This window comes from Channa argus, unplaced genomic scaffold, assembly GCF_033026475.1.
Source record: "Channa argus isolate prfri unplaced genomic scaffold, Channa argus male v1.0 Contig022, whole genome shotgun sequence".
Taxonomy (NCBI): domain Eukaryota; kingdom Metazoa; phylum Chordata; class Actinopteri; order Anabantiformes; family Channidae; genus Channa; species Channa argus.
This window is the reverse complement of record NW_027125241.1, coordinates 359,226-378,910: the sequence shown is the minus strand read 5'-3', so window position 1 is coordinate 378,910 and position 19,685 is coordinate 359,226. Positions and strand designations below refer to the sequence as shown.

Sequence of the window (19,685 nt, the reverse complement as noted above, 5' to 3'; positions counted from 1 at the left end):
ATGGAGAGAAGGTAGAAGTGTCTTAAATCATCTTTATAGCATACCTTCCTTTTTCCCTTTTTTGTGTTTCATGCCATCCTAGTGGGGTGAGAATTTGCAGATGCAGAGGCGAGAATTCGACCACTGAACCACCAATGCCCATGTGCCGTAGAAAAGAGTTCTATTGAAGACGCCATCGCGTGTAGACAGAATGTTTTTTGATGGTCCATCAGTACTACGTACTAAACCACACACTAACCTCATCACCACTGAACTACCAATGCCCACATTGTGTTCCACTGCACCTCTGGACAGTCACACTAATGAAGTTAGTACTTGGGACAGAATGTTTTGTTGGAAAACTGTTTCGGAAGCTGTCCACCCATCACGTCTACTCAAGAGATGGAGAGAAGGTAGAAATGTCTTAAAACATCTTTATAGCATACCTTCCCTTTTTCCTTTGTTCTGTTTCATGCCCTTCTAGTGGTGTGAAAATTTGCAGGTGTTGAAATCTAAGCTCCTTGACTGGCACACATCTTGGGTATTAGACAGGGGAGCGCAATTCCTGGATGTCCGCTTTAGTTTGGGTTGAATTTTAGGTTTTATATATGCTTTAAGCATCTAGAGTTCACAGAAAAAAACACTTGTTCTCCTAAAGCCTTTATTCCTTTGTCCTTTGCATTACCAATGCTCTCTCTAGAAGGTAGAGGACTGCACATATGTCCAAGCTGGCCATTCTACAATAGACCTGCCTCGTGTCAGGCTTGACAAAAAATGTAAACACCTCATCACATCTATCCTCATCACCACTGAACTACCGAGGCTGAGGGAAAAAGCATGCTAAATTGAAAAAATGTAAACATCTTTTCGCATTTCACAAAGGCAATAGCATTGACGCCCTTAATTGAGTCTTCATTAATTGTCTTCAGACTATTGAGGTTAGTACTTGGGACAGAATGTTTTGTTGGATGGTAAAACAGTTTCGGAGGCTGCCCAGCCCTCACGTCTACTCAAGAGATGGAGAGAAGGTAGAACTGTCTCAAAACATCTTTATAGCATACCCTCCCTTTTTCCTTTGTTCTGTTTCATGTCATTCTAGTGATGTGAAAATGTGCAGGTGTTGAAGTCTAAGCTCCTTGACTGGCACAAATCTCGGTACTAGAGAGGGGAGCTGGAGTTCACGGAAAGAACACTTGTTGTGCTGAAGACTTTATTCCTTTGACCTTTGGATTACCAATGCTGTCTCTGGAAGGTAGAGGACCGCACATATGTCGAAGCTGTCCATTCTACGAAAAACCTGCCTCGTGTGAGGCTTGAACTCACGACCTTCAGATTATGAGACTGACGCGCTGCCAACTGTTAATTGTAAACACCTTTTCGCATTTCATAAAGACAATAGCATTGACACACTTAATTGGGTCTTCATTAATTGTCCTGAGAATAAATAGAAGGCTGAGACCTCTGTTACTGCATATCAGTCAGTCAAGCTGAGACTTTTAAAGAGGCGCTTGCATTGGCCGTGAATCGAACCCGGGTCTCCCGCGTGGCAGGCGAGAATTCGACCACTGAACCACCAATGCCCACGTGTTGTAAAAAGGAGTTCCATTGAAGACGCCATCGCGTGTAGACAGAATGTTTTTTGATGGTCCATCAGTACTACGTACTAAACCACACACTAACCTCATCACCACTGAACTACCAATGCCCACATTGTGTTCCACTGCACCACTGGACAGTCGCACTAATGACATTTGTACTTGGAACAGAATGTTTTGTTGAAAGGTAAAACTGTTTCGGAAGCTGTCCACCCATCACGTCTACTCAAGAGATGGAGAGAAGGTAGAAATGTTTTAAAACATCTTTATAGCATACCTTCCCTTTTTCCTTTGTTCTGTTTCATGCCCTTCTAGTGGTGTGAAAATTTGCAGGTGTTGAAATCTAAGCTCCTTGACTGGCACACATCTTGGGTATTAGACAGGGGAGCGCAATTCCTGGATGTCCGCTTTAGTTCGGCTTGAATTTTAGGTTTTATATATGCTTTAAGCATCTAGAGTTCACGGAAAAAAACACTTGTTCTCCTAAAGCCTTTATTCCTTTGTCCTTTGCATTACCAATGCTCTCTCTAGAAGGTAGAGGACTGCACATATGTCCAAGCTGGCCATTCTACAATAGACCTGCCTCGTGTCAGGCTTGACAAAAAATGTAAACACCTCATCACATCTATCCTCATCACCACTGAACTACCGAGGCTGAGGGAAAAAGCATGCTAAATTGAAAAAATGTAAACATCTTTTCGCATTTCACAAAGGCAATAGCATTGACGCCCTTAATTGAGTCTTCATTAATTGTCTTCAGACTATTGAGGTTAGTACTTGGGACAGAAAGTTTTGTTGTAAAACAGTTTCGGAGGCTGCCCAGCCCTCAAGTCTACTCAAGAGATGGAGAGAAGGTAGAACTGTCTCAAAACATCTTTATAGCATACCCTCCCTTTTTCATTTGTTCTGTTTCATGTCATTCTAGTGGTGTGAAAATGTGCAGGTGTTGAAGTCTAAGCTCCTTGACTGGCACGAGTCTCGGTACTAGAGAGGGGAGCTGGAGTTCACGGAAAGAACACTTGTTGTGCTGAAGACTTTATTCCTTTGACCTTTGGATTACCAATGCTGTCTCTGGAAGGTAGAGGACCGCACATATGTCGAAGCTGTCCATTCTACGAAAAACCTGCCTCGTGTGAGGCTTGAACTCACGACCTTCAGATTATGAGACTGACGCGCTGCCAACTGCGCCAACGAGGCTGAGGGAATGCGCCTGCTAAATTGAAAAACAATTGTAAACACCTTTTCGCATTTCATAAAGACAATAGCATTGACACACTTAATTGGGTCTTCATTAATTGTCCTGAGAATAAATAGAAGGCTGAGACCTCTGTTACTGTATATCAGTCAGTCAAGCTGAGACTTTTAAAGAGGCGCTTGCATTGGCCGGGAATCGAACCCGGGTCTCCCGCGTGGCAGGCGAGAATTCGACCACTGAACCACCAATGCCCACGTGTTGTAAAAAGGAGTTCCATTGAAGACGCCATCGCGTGTAGACAGAATGTTTTTTGATGGTCCATCAGTACTACGTACTAAACCACACACTAACCTCATCACCACTGAACTACCAATGCCCACATTGTGTTCCACTGCACCTCTGGACAGTCACACTAATGAAGTTAGTACTTGGGACAGAATGTTTTGTTGGAAAACTGTTTCGGAAGCTGTCCACCCATCACGTCTACTCAAGAGATGTAGAGAAGTTAGAAATGTTTTAAAACATCTTTATAGCATACCTTCCCTTTTTCCTTTGTTCTGTTTCATGCCCTTCTAGTGGTGTGAAAATTTGCAGGTGTTGAAATCTAAGCTCCTTGACTGGCACACAGCTTGGGTATTAGACAGGGGAGCGCAATTCCTGGATGTCCGCTTTAGTTTGGCTTGAATTTTAGGTTTTATATATGCTTTAAGCATCTAGAGTTCACGGAAAAAAACACTTGTTCTCCTAAAGCCTTTATTCCTTTGTCCTTTCCATTACCAATGCTCTCTCTAGAAGGTAGAGGACTGCACATATGTCCAAGCTGGCCATTCTACAATAGACCTGCCTCGTGTCAGGCTTGACAAAAAATGTAAACACCTCATCACATCTATCCTCATCACCACTGAACTACCGAGGCTGAGGGAAAAAGCATGCTAAATTGAAAAAATGTAAACATCTTTTCGCATTTCACAAAGGCAATAGCATTGACGCCCTTAATTGAGTTTTCATTAATTGTCTTCAGAGTATTGAGGTTAGTACTTGGGACAGAATGTTTTGTTGGATGGTAAAACAGTTTCGGAGGCTGCCCAGCCCTCACGTCTACTCAAGAGATGGAGAGAAGGTAAAACTGTCTCAAAACATCTTTATAGCATACCCTCCCTTTTTCCTTTGTTCTGTTTCATGTCATTCTAGTGGTGTGAAAATGTGCAGGTGTTGAAGTCTAAGCTCCTTGACTGGCACAAATCTCGGTACTAGAGAGGGGAGCTGGAGTTCACGGAAAGAACACTTGTTGTGCTGAAGACTTTATTCCTTTGACCTTTGGATTACCAATGCTGTCTCTGGAAGGTAGAGGACCGCACATATGTCGAAGCTGTCCATTCTACGAAAAACCTGCCTCGTGTGAGGCTTGAACTCACGACCTTCAGATTATGAGACTGACGCGCTGCCAACTGTTAATTGTAAACACCTTTTCGCATTTCATAAAGACAATAGCATTGACACACTTAATTGGGTCTTCATTAATTGTCCTGAGAATAAATAGAAGGCTGAGACCTCTGTTACTGCATATCAGTCAGTCAAGCTGAGACTTTTAAAGAGGCGCTTGCCTTGGCCGGGAATCGAACCCGGGTCTCCCGCGTGGCAGGCGAGAATTCGACCACTGAACCACCAATGCCCACGTGTTGTAAAAAGGAGTTCCATTGAAGACGCCATCGCGTGTAGACAGAATGTTTTTTGATGGTCCATCAGTACTACGTACTAAACCACACACTAACCTCATCACCACTGAACTACCAATGCCCACATTGTGTTCCACTGCACCACTGGACAGTCGCACTAATGACATTTGTACTTGGGACAGAATGTTTTGTTGAAAGGTAAAACTGTTTCGGAAGCTGTCCACCCATCACGTCTACTCAAGAGATGGAGAGAAGGTAGAAATGTTTTAAAACATCTTTATAGCATACCTTCCCTTTTTCCTTTGTTCTGTTTCATGCCCTTCTAGTGGTGTGAAAATTTGCAGGTGTTGAAATCTAAGCTCCTTGACTGGCACACATCTTGGGTATTAGACAGGGGAGCGCAATTCCTGGATGTCCGCTTTAGTTTGGGTTAATTATTAGGTTTTATATATGCTTTAAGCATCTAGAGTTCACGGAAAAAAACACTTGTTCTCCTAAAGCCTTTATTCCTTTGTCCTTTGCATTACCAATGCTCTCTCTAGAAGGTAGAGGACTGCACATATGTCCAAGCTGGCCATTCTACAATAGACCTGCCTCGTGTCAGGCTTGACAAAAAATGTAAACACCTCATCACATCTATCCTCATCACCACTGAACTACCGAGGCTGAGGGAAAAAGCATGCTAAATTGAAAAAATGTAAACATCTTTTCGCATTTCACAAAGGCAATAGCATTGACGCCCTTAATTGAGTCTTCAGACTTCCCTTTTTCCTTTGTTCTGTTTCATGTCATTCTAGTGGTGTGAAAATGTGCAGGTGTTGAAGTCTAAGCTCCTTGACTGGCACAAGTCTCGGTACTAGAGAGGGGAGCTGGAGTTCACGGAAAGAACACTTGTTGTGCTGAAGACTTTATTCCTTTGACCTTTGGATTACCAATGCTGTCTCTGGAAGATAGAGAACCGCACATATGTCGAAGCTGTCCATTCTACGAAAAACCTGCCTCGTGTGAGGCTTGAACTCACGACCTTCAGATTATGAGACTGACGCGCTGCCAACTGCGCCAACGAGGCTGAGGGAATGCGCCTGCTAAATTGAAAAACAATTGTAAACACCTTTTCGCATTTCATAAAGACAATAGCATTGACACACTTAATTGGGTCTTCATTAATTGTCCTGAGAATAAATAGAAGGCTGAGACCTCTGTTACTGCATATCAGTCAGTCAAGCTGCGCTCATTTTGAGTTGTGAGACTTTTAAAGAGGTGCTTGCATTGGCCGGGAATCGAACCCGGGTCTCCCGCGTGGCAGGCGAGAATTCGACCACTGAACCACCAATGCCCACGTGTTGGAAAAAGGAGTTCCATTGAAGACGCCATCGCGTGTAGACAGAATCTTTTTCTTGATGGTCCATCAGTACTACATACTAAACCACATACTAACCTCATCACCACTGAACTACCAATGCCCACATTGTGTTCCACTGCACCACTGGACAGTCGCACTAATGACATTTGTACTTGGGACAGAATGTTTTGCTGAAAGGTAAAACAGTTTCGGAAACTGCCCATCCCTCGTGTCTACTCAAGAGATGGAAAGAAGGTAGAAGTGTCTTAAATCATCTTTATAGCATACCTTCCTTTTTACCTTTGTTGTGTTTCATGCCATTCTAGTGGGGTGAGAATTTGCAGATGCAGAGGCGAGAATTCGACCACTGAACCACCAATGCCCATGTGCCGGAGAAAGGAGTTCCATTGAAGACGCCATCGCGTGTAGACAGAATGTTTTTTGATGGTCCATCAGTACTACGTACTAAACCACACACTAACCTCATCACCACTGAACTACCAATGCCCACATTGTGTTCCACTGCACCACTGGACAGTCGCACTAATGACATTTGTACTTGGGACAGAATGTTTTGTTGAAAGGTAAAACTGTTTCGGAAGCTGTCCACCCATCACGTCTACTCAAGAGATGGAGAGAAGGTAGAAATGTCTTAAAACATCTTTATAGCATACCTTCGCTTTTTCCTTTGTTCTGTTTCATGCCCTTCTAGTGGTGTGAAAATTTGCAGGTGTTGAAATCTAAGCTCCTTGACTGGCACACATCTTGGGTATTAGACAGGGGAGCGCAATTCTTGGATGTCCGCTTTAGTTTGGGTTGAATTTTAGGTTTTATATATGCTTTAAGCATCTAGAGTTCACAGAAAAAAACACTTGTTCTCCTAAAGCCTTTATTCCTTTGTCCTTTGCATTACCAATGCTCTCTCTAGAAGGTAGAGGACTGCACATATGTCCAAGCTGGCCATTCTACAATAGACCTGCCTCGTGTCAGGCTTGACAAAAAATGTAAACACCTCATCACATCTATCCTCATCACCACTGAACTACCGAGGCTGAGGGAAAAAGCATGCTAAATTGAAAAAATGTAAACATCTTTTCGCATTTCACAAAGGCAATAGCATTGACGCCCTTAATTGAGTCTTCATTAATTGTCTTCAGACTATTGAGGTTAGTACTTGGGACAGAATGTTTTGTTGGATGGTAAAACAGTTTCGGAGGCTGCCCAGCCCTCACGTCTACTCAAGAGATGGAGAGAAGGTAGAACTGTCTCAAAACATCTTTATAGCATACCCTCCCTTTTTCCTTTGTTCTGTTTCATGTCATTCTAGTGATGTGAAAATGTGCAGGTGTTGAAGTCTAAGCTCCTTGACTGGCACAAATCTCGGTACTAGAGAGGGGAGCTGGAGTTCACGGAAAGAACACTTGTTGTGCTGAAGACTTTATTCCTTTGACCTTTGGATTACCAATGCTGTCTCTGGAAGGTAGAAGACCGCACATATGTCGAAGCTGTCCATTCTACGAAAAACCTGCCTCGTGTGAGGCTTGAACTCACGACCTTCAGATTATGAGACTGACACGCTGCCAACTGCACCAACGAGGCTGAGGGAATGCGCCTGCTAAATTGAAAAACAATTGTAAACACCTTTTCGCATTTCATAAAGACAATAGCATTGACACACTTAATTGGGTCTTCATTAATTGTCCTGAGAATAAGTAGAAGGCTGAGACCTCTGTTACTGCATATCAGTCAGTCAAGCTGAGACTTTTAAAGAGGCGCTTGCATTGACCGGGAATCCAACCCGGGTCTCCCGCGTGGCAGGCGAGAATTCGACCACTGAACCACCAATGCCCACGTGTTGGAAAAAGGAGTTCCATTGAAGACGCCATCGCGTGTAGACAGAATCTTTTTCTTGATGGTCCATCAGTACTACATACTAAACCACATACTAACCTCATCACCACTGAACTACCAATGCCCACATTGTGTTCCACTGCACCACTGGACAGTCGCACTAATGACATTTGTACTTGGGACAGAATGTTTTGCTGAAAGGTAAAACAGTTTCGGAAACTGCCCAACCCTCGTGTGTACTCAAGAGATGGAGAGAAGGTAGAAGTGTCTTAAATCATCTTTATAGCATACCTTCCTTTTTCCCTTTTTTGTGTTTCATGCCATCCTAGTGGGGTGAGAATTTGCAGATGCAGAGGCGAGAATTCGACCACTGAACCACCAATGCCCATGTGCCGTAGAAAAGAGTTCTATTGAAGACGCCATCGCGTGTAGACAGAATGTTTTTTGATGGTCCATCAGTACTACGTACTAAACCACACACTAACCTCATCACCACTGAACTACCAATGCCCACATTGTGTTCCACTGCACCTCTGGACAGTCACACTAATGAAGTTAGTACTTGGGACAGAATGTTTTGTTGGAAAACTGTTTCGGAAGCTGTCCACCCATCACGTCTACTCAAGAGATGGAGAGAAGGTAGAAATGTCTTAAAACATCTTTATAGCATACCTTCCCTTTTTCCTTTGTTCTGTTTCATGCCCTTCTAGTGGTGTGAAAATTTGCAGGTGTTGAAATCTAAGCTCCTTGACTGGCACACATCTTGGGTATTAGACAGGGGAGCGCAATTCCTGGATGTCCGCTTTAGTTTGGGTTGAATTTTAGGTTTTATATATGCTTTAAGCATCTAGAGTTCACAGAAAAAAACACTTGTTCTCCTAAAGCCTTTATTCCTTTGTCCTTTGCATTACCAATGCTCTCTCTAGAAGGTAGAGGACTGCACATATGTCCAAGCTGGCCATTCTACAATAGACCTGCCTCGTGTCAGGCTTGACAAAAAATGTAAACACCTCATCACATCTATCCTCATCACCACTGAACTACCGAGGCTGAGGGAAAAAGCATGCTAAATTGAAAAAATGTAAACATCTTTTCGCATTTCACAAAGGCAATAGCATTGACGCCCTTAATTGAGTCTTCATTAATTGTCTTCAGACTATTGAGGTTAGTACTTGGGACAGAATGTTTTGTTGGATGGTAAAACAGTTTCGGAGGCTGCCCAGCCCTCACGTCTACTCAAGAGATGGAGAGAAGGTAGAACTGTCTCAAAACATCTTTATAGCATACCCTCCCTTTTTCCTTTGTTCTGTTTCATGTCATTCTAGTGATGTGAAAATGTGCAGGTGTTGAAGTCTAAGCTCCTTGACTGGCACAAATCTCGGTACTAGAGAGGGGAGCTGGAGTTCACGGAAAGAACACTTGTTGTGCTGAAGACTTTATTCCTTTGACCTTTGGATTACCAATGCTGTCTCTGGAAGGTAGAGGACCGCACATATGTCGAAGCTGTCCATTCTACGAAAAACCTGCCTCGTGTGAGGCTTGAACTCACGACCTTCAGATTATGAGACTGACGCGCTGCCAACTGTTAATTGTAAACACCTTTTCGCATTTCATAAAGACAATAGCATTGACACACTTAATTGGGTCTTCATTAATTGTCCTGAGAATAAATAGAAGGCTGAGACCTCTGTTACTGCATATCAGTCAGTCAAGCTGAGACTTTTAAAGAGGCGCTTGCATTGGCCGTGAATCGAACCCGGGTCTCCCGCGTGGCAGGCGAGAATTCGACCACTGAACCACCAATGCCCACGTGTTGTAAAAAGGAGTTCCATTGAAGACGCCATCGCGTGTAGACAGAATGTTTTTTGATGGTCCATCAGTACTACGTACTAAACCACACACTAACCTCATCACCACTGAACTACCAATGCCCACATTGTGTTCCACTGCACCACTGGACAGTCGCACTAATGACATTTGTACTTGGAACAGAATGTTTTGTTGAAAGGTAAAACTGTTTCGGAAGCTGTCCATTCTACGAAAAACCTGCCTCGTGTGAGGCTTGAACTCACGACCTTCAGATTATGAGACTGACGCGCTGCCAACTGCGCCAACGAGGCTGAGGGAATGCGCCTGCTAAATTGAAAAACAATTGTAAACACCTTTTCGCATTTCATAAAGACAATAGCATTGACACACTTAATTGGGTCTTCATTAATTGTCCTGAGAATAAATAGAAGGCTGAGACCTCTGTTACTGTATATCAGTCAGTCAAGCTGAGACTTTTAAAGAGGCGCTTGCATTGGCCGGGAATCGAACCCGGGTCTCCCGCGTGGCAGGCGAGAATTCGACCACTGAACCACCAATGCCCACGTGTTGTAAAAAGGAGTTCCATTGTAGACGCCATCACGTGTAGACAGAATGTTTTTTGATGGTCCATCAGTACTACGTACTAAACCACACACTAACCTCATCACCACTGAACTCCCAATGCCCACATTGTGTTCCACTGCACCTCTGGACAGTCACACTAATGAAGTTAGTACTTGGGACAGAATGTTTTGTTGGAAAACTGTTTCGGAAGCTGTCCACCCATCACGTCTACTCAAGAGATGTAGAGAAGTTAGAAATGTTTTAAAACATCTTTATAGCATACCTTCCCTTTTTCCTTTGTTCTGTTTCATGCCCTTCTAGTGGTGTGAAAATTTGCAGGTGTTGAAATCTAAGCTCCTTGACTGGCACACAGCTTGGGTATTAGACAGGGGAGCGCAATTCCTGGATGTCCGCTTTAGTTTGGCTTGAATTTTAGGTTTTATATATGCTTTAAGCATCTAGAGTTCACGGAAAAAAACACTTGTTCTCCTAAAGCCTTTATTCCTTTGTCCTTTCCATTACCAATGCTCTCTCTAGAAGGTAGAGGACTGCACATATGTCCAAGCTGGCCATTCTACAATAGACCTGCCTCGTGTCAGGCTTGACAAAAAATGTAAACACCTCATCACATCTATCCTCATCACCACTGAACTACCGAGGCTGAGGGAAAAAGCATGCTAAATTGAAAAAATGTAAACATCTTTTCGCATTTCACAAAGGCAATAGCATTGACGCCCTTAATTGAGTCTTCAGACTTGCCTTTTTCCTTTGTTCTGTTTCATGTCATTCTAGTGGTGTGAAAATGTGCAGGTGTTGAAGTCTAAGCTCCTTGACTGGCACAAGTCTCGGTACTAGAGAGGGGAGCTGGAGTTCACGGAAAGAACACTTGTTGTGCTGAAGACTTTATTCCTTTGACCTTTGGATTACCAATGCTGTCTCTGGAAGATAGAGAACCGCACATATGTCGAAGCTGTCCATTCTACGAAAAACCTGCCTCGTGTGAGGCTTGAACTCACGACCTTCAGATTATGAGACTGACGCGCTGCCAACTGCGCCAACGAGGCTGAGGGAATGCGCCTGCTAAATTGAAAAACAATTGTAAACACCTTTTCGCATTTCATAAAGACAATAGCATTGACACACTTAATTGGGTCTTCATTAATTGTCCTGAGAATAAATAGAAGGCTGAGACCTCTGTTACTGCATATCAGTCAGTCAAGCTGCGCTCATTTTGAGTTGTGAGACTTTTAAAGAGGTGCTTGCATTGGCCGGGAATCGAACCCGGGTCTCCCGCGTGGCAGGAGAGAATTCGACCACTGAACCACCAAAGCCCACGTGTTGGAAAAAGGAGTTCCATTGAAGACGCCATCGCGTGTAGACAGAATCTTTTTCTTGATGGTCCATCAGTACTACATACTAAACCACATACTAACCTCATCACCACTGAACTACCAATACCCACATTGTGTTCCACTGCACCACTGGACAGTCGCACTAATGACATTTGTACTTGGGACAGAATGTTTTGCTGAAAGGTAAAACAGTTTCGGAAACTGCCCATCCCTCGTGTCTACTCAAGAGATGGAAAGAAGGTAGAAGTGTCTTAAATCATCTTTATAGCATACCTTCCTTTTTACCTTTGTTGTGTTTCATGCCATTCTAGTGGGGTGAGAATTTGCAGATGCAGAGGCGAGAATTCGACCACTGAACCACCAATGCCCATGTGCCGGAGAAATGAGTTCCATTGAAGACGCCATCGCGTGTAGACAGAATGTTTTTTGATGGTCCATCAGTACTACGTACTAAACCACACACTAACCTCATCACCACTGAACTACCAATGCCCACATTGTGTTCCACTGCACCACTGGACAGTCGCACTAATGACATTTGTACTTGGGACAGAATGTTTTGTTGAAAGGTAAAACTGTTTCGGAAGCTGTCCACCCATCACGTCTACTCAAGAGATGGAGAGAAGGTAGAAATGTCTTAAAACATCTTTATAGCATACCTTCCCTTTTTCCTTTGTTCTGTTTCATGCCCTTCTAGTGGTGTGAAAATTTGCAGGTGTTGAAATCTAAGCTCCTTGACTGGCACACATCTTGGGTATTAGACAGGGGAGCGCAATTCCTGGATGTCCGTTTTAGTTTGGCTTGAATTTTAGGTTTTATATATGCTTTAAGCATCTAGAGTTCACGGAAAAAAACAGTTGTTCTCCTAAAGCCTTTATTCCTTTGTCCTTTGCATTACCAATGCTCTCTCTAGAAGGTAGAGGACTGCACATATGTCCAAGCTGGCCATTCTACAATAGACCTGCCTCGTGTCAGGCTTGACAAAAAATGTAAACACCACCTCATCACATCTATCCTCATCACCACTGAACTACCGAGGCTGAGGGAAAAAGCATGCTAAATTGAAAAAATGTAAACATCTTTTCGCATTTCACAAAGGCAATAGCATTGACGCCCTTAATTGAGTCTTCATTAATTGTCTTCAGACTAATGAGGTTAGTACTTGGGATAGAATGTTTTGTTGTAAAACAGTTTCGGAGGCTGCCCAGCCCTCAAGTCTACTCAAGAGATGGAGAGAAGGTAGAACTGTCTCAAAACATCTTTATAGCATACACTCCCTTTTTCCTTTGTTCTGTTTCATGTCATTCTAGTGGTGTGAAAATGTGCAGGTGTTGAAGTCTAAGCTCCTTGACTGGCACAAGTCTCGGTACTAGAGAGGGGAGCTGGAGTTCACGGAAAGAACACTTGTTGTGCTGAAGACTTTATTCCTTTGACCTTTGGATTACCAATGCTGTCTCTGGAAGGTAGAGGACCGCACATATGTCGAAGCTGTCCATTCTACGAAAAATCTGCCTCGTGTGAGGCTTGAACTCACAACCTTCAGATTATGAGACTGACGCGCTGCCAACTGCGCCAACGAGGCTGAGGGAATACGCCTGCTAAATTGAAAAACAATTGTAAACACCTTTTCGCATTTCATAAAGACAATAGCATTGACACACTTAATTGGGTCTTCATTAATTGTCCTGAGAATAAATAGAAGGCTGAGACCTCTGTTACTGCATATCAGTCAGTCAAGCTGAGACTTTTAAAGAGGCGCTTGCATTGACCGGGAATCCAACCCGGGTCTCCCGCGTGGCAGGCGAGAATTCGACCACTGAACCACCAATGCCCACGTGTTGGAAAAAGGAGTTCCATTGAAGACGCCATCGCGTGTAGACAGAATCTTTTTCTTGATGGTCCATCAGTACTACATACTAAACCACATACTAACCTCATCACCACTGAACTACCAATGCCCACATTGTGTTCCACTGCACCACTGGACAGTCGCACTAATGACATTTGTACTTGGGACAGAATGTTTTGCTGAAAGGTAAAACAGTTTCGGAAACTGCCCAACCCTCGTGTGTACTCAAGAGATGGAGAGAAGGTAGAAGTGTCTTAAATCATCTTTATAGCATACCTTCCTTTTTCCCTTTGTTGTGTTTCATGCCATCCTAGTGGGGTGAGAATTTGCAGATGCAGAGGCGAGAATTCGACCACTGAACCACCAATGCCCATGTGCCGTAGAAAAGAGTTCTATTGAAGACGCCATCGCGTGTAGACAGAATGTTTTTTGATGGTCCATCAGTACTACGTACTAAACCACACACTAACCTCATCACCACTGAACTACCAATGCCCACATTGTGTTCCACTGCACCTCTGGACAGTCACACTAATGAAGTTAGTACTTGGGACAGAATGTTTTGTTAGAAAACTGTTTCGGAAGCTGTCCACCCATCACGTCTACTCAAGAGATGGAGAGAAGGTAGAAATGTCTTAAAACATCTTTATAGCATACCTTCCCTTTTTCCTTTGTTCTGTTTCATGCCCTTCTAGTGGTGTGAAAATTTGCAGGTGTTGAAATCTAAGCTCCTTGACTGGCACACATCTTGGGTATTAGACAGGGGAGCGCAATTCCTGGATGTCCGCTTTAGTTTGGGTTGAATTTTAGGTTTATATATGCTTTAAGCATCTAGAGTTCACGGAAAAAAACACTTGTTCTCCTAAAGCCTTTATTCCTTTGTCCTTTGCATTACCAATGCTCTCTCTAGAAGGTAGAGGACTGCACATATGTCCAAGCTGGCCATTCTACAATAGACCTGCCTCGTGTCAGGCTTGACAAAAAATGTAAACACCTCATCACATCTATCCTCATCACCACTGAACTACCGAGGCTGAGGGAAAAAGCATGCTAAATTGAAAAAATGTAAACATCTTTTCGCATTTCACAAAGGCAATAGCATTGACGCCCTTAATTGAGTCTTCATTAATTGTCTTCAGACTATTGAGGTTAGTACTTGGGACAGAATGTTTTGTTGGATGGTAAAACAGTTTCGGAGGCTGCCCAGCCCTCACGTCTACTCAAGAGATGGAGAGAAGGTAGAACTGTCTCAAAACATCTTTATAGCATACCCTCCCTTTTTCCTTTGTTCTGTTTCATGTCATTCTAGTGGTGTGAAAATGTGCAGGTGTTGAAGTCTAAGCTCCTTGACTGGCACAAATCTCGGTACTAGAGAGGGGAGCTGGAGTTCACGGAAAGAACACTTGTTGTGCTGAAGACTTTATTCCTTTGACCTTTGGATTACCAATGCTGTCTCTGGAAGGTAGAGGACCGCACATATGTCGAAGCTGTCCATTCTACGAAAAACCTGCCTCGTGTGAGGCTTGAACTCACGACCTTCAGATTATGAGACTGACGCGCTGCCAACTGTTAATTGTAAACACCTTTTCGCATTTCATAAAGACAATAGCATTGACACACTTAATTGGGTCTTCATTAATTGTCCTGAGAATAAATAGAAGGCTGAGACCTCTGTTACTGCATATCAGTCAGTCAAGCTGAGACTTTTAAAGAGGCGCTTGCATTGGCCGGGAATCGAACCCGGCTCTCCCGCGTGGCAGGAGAGAATTCGACCATTGAACCACCAATGCCCACGTGTTGGAAAAAGGAGTTCCATTGAAGACGCCATCGCGTGTAGACAGAATCTTTTTCTTGATGGTCCATCAGTACTACATACTAAACCACATACTAACCTCATCACCACTGAACTACCAATGCCCACATTGTGTTCCACTGCACCACTGGACAGTCGCACTAATGACATTTGTACTTGGGACAGAATGTTTTGCTGAAAGGTAAAACAGTTTCGGAAACTGCCCAACCCTCGTGTCTACTCAAGAGATGGAGAGAAGGTAGAAGTGTCTTAAATCATCTTTATAGCATACCTTCCTTTTTCCCTTTGTTGTGTTTCATGCCATTCTAGTGGGGTGAGAATTTGCAGATGCAGAGGCGAGAATTCGACCACTGAACCACCAATGCCCATGTGCCGGAGAAAGGAGTTCCATTGAAGACGCCATCGCGTGTAGACAGAATGTTTTTTGATGGTCCATCAGTACTACGTACTAAACCACACACTAACCTCATCACCACTGAACTACCAATGCCCACATTGTGTTCCACTGCACCACTGGACAGTCGCACTAATGACATTTGTACTTGGGACAGAATGTTTTGTTGAAAGGTAAAACTGTTTCGGAAGCTGTCCACCCATCACGTCTACTCAAGAGATGGAGAGAAGGTAGAAATGTCTTAAAACATCTTTATAGCATACCTTCGCTTTTTCCTTTGTTCTGTTTCATGCCCTTCTAGTGATGTGAAAATTTGCAGGTGTTGAAATCTAAGCTCCTTGACTGGCACACATCTTGGGTATTAGACAGGGGAGCGCAATTCTTGGATGTCCGCTTTAGTTTGGGTTGAATTTTAGGTTTTATATATGCTTTAAGCATCTAGAGTTCACAGAAAAAAACACTTGTTCTCCTAAAGCCTTTATTCCTTTGTCCTTTGCATTACCAATGCTCTCTCTAGAAGGTAGAGGACTGCACATATGTCCAAGCTGGCCATTCTACAATAGACCTGCCTCGTGTCAGGCTTGACAAAAAATGTAAACACCTCATCACATCTATCCTCATCACCACTGAACTACCGAGGCTGAGGGAAAAAGCATGCTAAATTGAAAAAATGTAAACATCTTTTTGCATTTCACAAAGGCAATAGCATTGACGCCCTTAATTGAGTCTTCATTAATTGTCTTCAGACTATTGAGGTTAGTACTTGGGACAGAATGTTTTGTTGGATGGTAAAACAGTTTCGGAGGCTGCCCAGCCCTCACGTCTACTCAAGAGATGGAGAGAAGGTAGAACTGTCTCAAAACATCTTTATAGCATACCCTCCCTTTTTCCTTTGTTCTGTTTCATGTCATTCTAGTGATGTGAAAATGTGCAGGTGTTGAAGTCTAAGCTCCTTGACTGGCACAAATCTCGGTACTAGAGAGGGGAGCTGGAGTTCACGGAAAGAACACTTGTTGTGCTGAAGACTTTATTCCTTTGACCTTTGGATTACCAATGCTGTCTCTGGAAGGTAGAGGACCGCACATATGTCGAAGCTGTCCATTCTACGAAAAACCTGCCTCGTGTGAGGCTTGAACTCACGACCTTCAGATTATGAGACTGACGCGCTGCCAACTGCGCCAACGAGGCTGAGGGAATGCGCCTGCTAAATTGAAAAACAATTGTAAACACCTTTTCGCATTTCATAAAGACAATAGCATTGACACACTTAATTGGGTCTTCATTAATTGTCCTGAGAATAAGTAGAAGGCTGAGACCTCTGTTACTGCATATCAGTCAGTCAAGCTGAGACTTTTAAAGAGGCGCTTGCATTGACCGGGAATCCAACCCGGGTCTCCCGCGTGGCAGGCGAGAATTCGACCACTGAACCACCAATGCCCACGTGTTGGAAAAAGGAGTTCCATTGAAGACGCCATCGCGTGTAGACAGAATCTTTTTCTTCATGGTCCATCAGTACTACATACTAAACCACATACTAACCTCATCACCACTGAACTACCAATGCCCACATTGTGTTCCACTGCACCACTGGACAGTCGCACTAATGACATTTGTACTTGGGACAGAATGTTTTGCTGAAAGGTAAAACAGTTTCGGAAACTGCCCAACCCTCGTGTCTACTCAAGAGATGGAGAGAAGGTAGAAGTGTCTTAAATCATCTTTATAGCATACCTTCCTTTTTCCCTTTTTTGTGTTTCATGCCATCCTAGTGGGGTGAGAATTTGCAGATGCAGAGGCGAGAATTCGACCACTGAACCACCAATGCCCATGTGCCGTAGAAAAGAGTTCTATTGAAGACGCCATCGCGTGTAGACAGAATGTTTTTTGATGGTCCATCAGTACTACGTACTAAACCACACACTAACCTCATCACCACTGAACTACCAATGCCCACATTGTGTTCCACTGCACCTCTGGACAGTCACACTAATGAAGTTAGTACTTGGGACAGAATGTTTTGTTGGAAAACTGTTTCGGAAGCTGTCCACCCATCACGTCTACTCAAGAGATGGAGAGAAGGTAGAAATGTCTTAAAACATCTTTATAGCATACCTTCCCTTTTTCCTTTGTTCTGTTTCATGCCCTTCTAGTGGTGTGAAAATTTGCAGGTGTTGAAATCTAAGCTCCTTGACTGGCACACATCTTGGGTATTAGACAGGGGAGCGCAATTCCTGGATGTCCGCTTTAGTTTGGGTTGAATTTTAGGTTTTATATATGCTTTAAGCATCTAGAGTTCACGGAAAAAAACACTTGTTTTCCTAAAGCCTTTATTCCTTTGTCCTTTGCATTACCAATGCTCTCTCTAGAAGGTAGAGGACTGCACATATGTCCAAGCTTGCCATTCTACAATAGACCTGCCTCGTGTCAGGCTTGACAAAAAATGTAAACACCTCATCACATCTATCCTCATCACCACTGAACTACCGAGGCTGAGGGAAAAAGCATGCTAAATTGAAAAAATGTAAACATCTTTTCGCATTTCACAAAGGCAATAGCATTGACACCCTTAATTGAGTCTTCATTAATTGTCTTCAGACTATTGAGGTTAGTACTTGGGACAAAATGTTTTGTTGGATGGATGGATGAAAATTTGCAGGTGTTGAAATCTTAGCTCCTTGACTGGCACACAGCTTGGGTATTAGACAGGGGAGCGCAATCCCTGGATGTCCGCTTTAGTTTGGCTTGAATTTTAGGTTTTATATATGCTTTAAGCATCTAGAATTCACGGAAAAAAACACTTGTTCTCCTAAAGCCTTTATTCCTTTGTCCTTTCCATTACCAATGCTCTCTCTAGAAGGTAGAGGACTGCACATATGTCCAAGCTGGCCATTCTACAATAGACCTGCCTCGTGTCAGGCTTGACAAAAAATGTAAACACCTCATCACATCTATCCTCATCACCACTGAACTACCGAGGCTGAGGGAAAAAGCATGCTAAATTGAAAAAATGTAAACATCTTTTCGCATTTCACAAAGGCAATAGCATTGACGCCCTTAATTGAGTCTTCATTAATTGTCTTCAGACTATTGAGGTTAGTACTTGGGACAGAATGTTTTGTTGGATGGTAAAACAGTTTCGGAGGCTGCCCAGCCCTCACGTCTACTCAAGAGATGGAGAGAAGGTAGAACTGTCTCAAAACATCTTTATAGCATACCCTCCCTTTTTCCTTTGTTCTGTTTCATGTCATTCTAGTGGTGTGAAAATGTGCAGGTGTTGAAGTCTAAGCTCCTTGACTGGCACAAATCTCGGTACTAGAGAGGGGAGCTGGAGTTCACGGAAAGAACACTTGTTGTGCTGAAGACTTTATTCCTTTGACCTTTGGATTACCAATGCTGTCTCTGGAAGGTAGAGGACCGCACATATGTCGAAGCTGTCCATTCTACGAAAAACCTGCCTCGTGTGAGGCTTGAACTCACGACCTTCAGATTATGAGACTGACGCGCTGCCAACTGTTAATTGTAAACACCTTTTCGCATTTCATAAAGACAATAGCATTGACACACTTAATTGGGTCTTCATTAATTGTCCTGAGAATAAATAGAAGGCTGAGACCTCTGTTACTGCATATCAGTCAGTCAAGCTGAGACTTTTAAAGAGGCGCTTGCATTGGCCGGGAATCGAACCCGGGTCTCCCGCATGGCAGGCGAGAATTCAACCACTGAACCACCAATGCCCACGTGTTGGAAAAAGGAGTTCCATTGAAGACGCCATCGCGTGTAGACAGAATCTTTTTCTTGATGGTCCATCAGTACTACATACTAAACCACATACTAACCTCATCACCACTGAACTACCAATGCCCACATTGTGTTCCACTGCACCACTGGACAGTCGCACTAATGACATTTGTACTTGGGACAGAATGTTTTGTTGAAAGGTAAAACTGTTTCGGAAGCTGTCCACCCATCACGTCTACTCAACAGATAGAGAGAAGGTAGAAATGTCTTAAAACATCTTTATAGCATACCTTCCCTTTTTCCTTTGTTCTGTTTCATGCCCTTCTAGTGGTGTGAAAATTTGCAGGTGTTGAAATCTAAGCTCCTTGACTGGCACACATCTTGGGTATTAGACAGGGGAGCGCAATTCCTGGATGTCCGTTTTAGTTTGGCTTGAATTTTAGGTTTTATATATGCTTTAAGCATCTAGAGTTCACGGAAAAAAACAGTTGTTCTCCTAAAGCCTTTATTCCTTTGTCCTTTGCATTA

The 19,685-nt window shown here is 43.3% G+C and overlaps 12 non-coding genes across 12 annotated transcripts; all 12 read right to left on the bottom strand.

Moving 5' to 3' along the window:
• Window positions 1-2,698: 2,698 nt before the first annotated feature.
• On the bottom strand, window positions 2,699-2,771 carry trnam-cau (transfer RNA methionine (anticodon CAU)). The gene has a single exon. It is a non-coding gene; the product is annotated as a tRNA-Met (tRNA).
• A 178-nt stretch (window positions 2,772-2,949) lies between these two features.
• Window positions 2,950-3,020, bottom strand: trnag-gcc (transfer RNA glycine (anticodon GCC)). The gene has a single exon. It is a non-coding gene; the product is annotated as a tRNA-Gly (tRNA).
• A 1,350-nt stretch (window positions 3,021-4,370) lies between these two features.
• Window positions 4,371-4,441, bottom strand: trnag-gcc (transfer RNA glycine (anticodon GCC)). Its single transcript has one exon. It is a non-coding gene; the product is annotated as a tRNA-Gly (tRNA).
• Window positions 4,442-5,441: 1,000 nt separating this feature from the next.
• On the bottom strand, window positions 5,442-5,514 carry trnam-cau (transfer RNA methionine (anticodon CAU)). The gene has a single exon. It is a non-coding gene; the product is annotated as a tRNA-Met (tRNA).
• Window positions 5,515-5,710: 196 nt separating this feature from the next.
• trnag-gcc (transfer RNA glycine (anticodon GCC)) lies at window positions 5,711-5,781 on the bottom strand. Its single transcript has one exon. It is a non-coding gene; the product is annotated as a tRNA-Gly (tRNA).
• A 1,532-nt stretch (window positions 5,782-7,313) lies between these two features.
• On the bottom strand, window positions 7,314-7,386 carry trnam-cau (transfer RNA methionine (anticodon CAU)). The gene has a single exon. It is a non-coding gene; the product is annotated as a tRNA-Met (tRNA).
• A 2,299-nt stretch (window positions 7,387-9,685) lies between these two features.
• trnam-cau (transfer RNA methionine (anticodon CAU)) lies at window positions 9,686-9,758 on the bottom strand. Its single transcript has one exon. It is a non-coding gene; the product is annotated as a tRNA-Met (tRNA).
• Window positions 9,759-9,936: 178 nt separating this feature from the next.
• trnag-gcc (transfer RNA glycine (anticodon GCC)) lies at window positions 9,937-10,007 on the bottom strand. Its single transcript has one exon. It is a non-coding gene; the product is annotated as a tRNA-Gly (tRNA).
• A 995-nt stretch (window positions 10,008-11,002) lies between these two features.
• On the bottom strand, window positions 11,003-11,075 carry trnam-cau (transfer RNA methionine (anticodon CAU)). The gene has a single exon. It is a non-coding gene; the product is annotated as a tRNA-Met (tRNA).
• Window positions 11,076-12,872: 1,797 nt separating this feature from the next.
• Window positions 12,873-12,945, bottom strand: trnam-cau (transfer RNA methionine (anticodon CAU)). The gene has a single exon. It is a non-coding gene; the product is annotated as a tRNA-Met (tRNA).
• A 3,589-nt stretch (window positions 12,946-16,534) lies between these two features.
• On the bottom strand, window positions 16,535-16,607 carry trnam-cau (transfer RNA methionine (anticodon CAU)). The gene has a single exon. It is a non-coding gene; the product is annotated as a tRNA-Met (tRNA).
• A 2,475-nt stretch (window positions 16,608-19,082) lies between these two features.
• trnag-gcc (transfer RNA glycine (anticodon GCC)) lies at window positions 19,083-19,153 on the bottom strand. The gene has a single exon. It is a non-coding gene; the product is annotated as a tRNA-Gly (tRNA).
• Window positions 19,154-19,685: the final 532 nt, after the last annotated feature.